Here is a 3,542-nt window from a genome sequence, read left to right as displayed (position 1 = left end):
GAATATGAATAATCCTATTATAATGTAACATTTATTTATTTATTTATATAGCACTTTATGATACAGATTATTTCAAAATAGCATGGTTTTTGCTATTTAGCACAACAAATGTTTATCAATGAAACTACTTCAGTTACAGCTATAAATCAACTATGGTTTACAGCTCAGTTCAGTTTTTATTTCTCATCTGATAGTGTCATTATAGATTGTCAATATTTTCTGAATATTAATTGTCATTGAGCAAACCAAACGTTACAGAGACAAGGTTCTGGTCACATTACACGTAAAGGTGAGTAAAAAGATTATTTATTGCGAGTAGGCCTAAACAATATTTTTTTCAAGCAATTCAAAATCATCAACAATGTGTTACTGACATCTTCTGGTTACTCTCGGTACTGTCACAATTTTATCTTTCACTGTTCAAATTCTTATGTTCAGACTGGAGACAAGATGACCAACTTGTAAGATTTTATTAGCATTTGTGGTGTCAGAATTACACTACAATAATTTGAGACTGCTGTGCTCCTTAAACCCATCAAATCTTGTTTTTTATTTGGGAATCCGTATGCTAACATGTATTTTAAAAGCAGGAATCGGTTTGGATTAGCTTGAAATATTTAAGGCATGCTGCTGGAGAATGTTCCAAATTCTAGTTAAAAACCTCTGGGGCAAATAAGTGTAGCCTACGTTTGTAAGAACATGCTTGAACCGCCAGCAAAACCTTCATCTTGTATAATCTAGTATAAATTCCATTAGCTGTTGTCTAACAGTAGTAATTATGAAAGCTCTTGAAATGAAATAACTTCATGCCTCTATAACACTTTATGATTTTCATGCTTATAGACTTATCAAAAACCTTAATGTAACATCTGTTAAAAGAATACAAAAAAAGTTAGTCGTTTAATAAGGCTACAGTTTAGGCTCTGTCATAATAGCAATTTATCATCTGCAGCAAGTGATTTACTCTGCATAAAGTCATAATTTATAGGTTAATTAATGTCACACGTTTTGGCCCTCGGGGGACAGAAAGACACAATGGTGCTGCAATTCTATAGGAGACTAAACGTAATCTCGTCTTGAAAGGGAGCCTGCTTCCAACAGCTGAAGGAATCACATCACGTTGAGAAACATAATTCTTCGGGCCTAAGGGTTGCATTGTTAAAGAATATCAGAGTAGCTTGTTCTGTGCTCCAAGATATAATTTAACAGCTTTTAAAATGTAGTAGCTCCCCGCCAAGAACATTGCAAGAGTAAGAGCAAGAGCGGGAAGACCACAACGCTTTGAAGTGTGTGCGTTTGTTACGGTTTAATCATCAGTGGAGACGCTCCCACATCATTCAGGCACATGGCTCATGTTTCATTTCCTACAGGGCAAAATGACGAGTTTATGTAGAGCTACATTTCACAGTGAGGCTCAGTAACAAATAATCTAGTTTAGAAGCTTATAGCCTTAAAACCTATTTGTGGCCTAATAGCGTTTGTTTTGGAGCATTAGCTTCACATTATGCAATGTGTAAGATGGAAAGTACATACTGAGATATGTAATACATGGAAGCTCTGACTATACCTGGAAGTAATTATTCAAATTTAGCAATTTAAGTCAATAAAGTATAGGTTTTAGGTTGAAGGTAATGGTGATGGTGGGGTATGGGCATGTTATGGACAACGAACACAGGTTTAATTTTTTTATGGCATTTTTAATGCATAGAAATACCGTGATGAGATCCTGAGGCCGATTATTGTGCCATTAATCAACGACCATCACCGAGAAATTGCCATCGTTGAAATTATTTGCAGCAGACGGACTCCATGTGTTCGTAGTTCACAGTGAGAGCACATGCACAGCAGTCCGTCTCAGCTCGAGCCGGTCCTCGATCGCAACAGGCAGCCGCCTCCTGTTCCTCCATCAGCCTCAGCTGCTCTTCACTATACTGCAACTCGTAAAGATAGCCACGAACATCGGATTCCAGCAGCAGAATTTCAAGATCCTCTTCTTCCATATCATGTTTAGTTTCTTCCATGATTATCATAGGCTACTTCCTTTCTTCACAGCGCTTGTTAGCTTAGCTTCCAAACAAGGCCTGTAGGGTGAGTGGGTCCCACACCCTTGAATAATAATGAGCTAATGTTTGTAGTCTCTACACATTTTAATGAAATATGACTTCCTGGTTATTTTGACGCAAAATGACGATTTTTACGTTGTAATAAGCAGGAAGTAAAACACTTAAATCCTTATTTCTCCCATCTCAGGGGAAAATAAGGTAATAAACCATGACCATTCAGAAATACGACTGGGTTTCTAAAGATACAAAGCTTAATGCAAATGGGTGAAGTGTCCCTTTAAGTTAAACTGTAGTTTTGTCAATCAACAACGCCATAGCTGGTTCGGTGAGTCAGCTGTTTGTGTGAGGCTAACTGTACGTTCACACCGCAAGAGTGGCAAAATTCATTGAAAAATGAATGACTTCTGGGCACTTTGACGCTCTCAACAGTGGCGGTGTAAACGCAGCAACAACAAAAAAGTGTGTGATTGGTTGTTTTGAGGTTTGTGACATCTATATATATGTACATCTATGTATATCTTTTTCAATAAGAACAGTAGAGATAGATTATTTACGGCGGAATTAATACTGCTCGATTATCTAAATAAAACCTTGTCTGCTTTACACAATTTAATCTCCTTCACCTTGGACTTAATCAGTCCATAGTTATGCAGCTAGCTCGCTAACAGACTTGATAGCTACTAAAAAGACCTGGAACTACAGGACTCTACATTGAAAATACCAGTTTTTTGCCCGCCAGGCATCCATGGTAGTCACTTGACTGCAAAGTATGAATTAAGCATGTTTGGGATGCTCTGGATTGGCATTTACAACAGTGTTCCAGTTCCTGACAAAATCCAGCAATTTCACACAGCCATTGAAGAGAAGTGGACCAACATTCCACAGGCCACACTCAACAACAGGCAGATGGTGGTGACACCAGATACTGAATGGTTTTTGAATGGTTTTTGCTGTCTAAGGCTCCGTCCGCACTACTGCGTTTTCGTTTAAAAACGGAGAATTAAAACAAATACGATCTCCGTCCACACCAGCGTTTTATCTGCCTATTAGAAACGATCTCCGTCCACATTAAAACGACTGAAAACGCGGATCACGTGACCATTCACCAACACTGGGCATGCGCGTGCCGGTGTAAACAGTGAATGACGAATCAGGGAAGGAAAAGTCATGATTGATAACACCCAATTATAGAGCCAAGCGTCAGCCTCTGCGTCAGCGTTTCTGAAGTTCTCCGTTTTGTCTCGTCCACACTAAAACGCCCTCCGTAGTTTCACAACGCAAAACGCAGCTGCAGCGTTTCTAAACTTCTCCGTTTTAGGTCTTCTTTTTTCCCGTTTTAGTGTGGACGGGAGGTGCAAACGTAGCAAAACGCAGTAGTGTGGACAGGGCCTAATAATCAGCATCTTGATATGCCACACCTGTGAGGGGGATTATCTCGGCAAAGGAGAAGTGCTCACTAACACAGATTTAGACAGATTT

The sequence above is a fragment of the Pimephales promelas genome, chromosome 17 (assembly GCF_988280905.1).
Source record: "Pimephales promelas chromosome 17, fPimPro1.hap1.1, whole genome shotgun sequence".
In the NCBI taxonomy this organism is placed as follows: Eukaryota; Metazoa; Chordata; class Actinopteri; order Cypriniformes; family Leuciscidae; genus Pimephales; species Pimephales promelas.
This window is presented reverse-complemented; position numbering follows the sequence as displayed.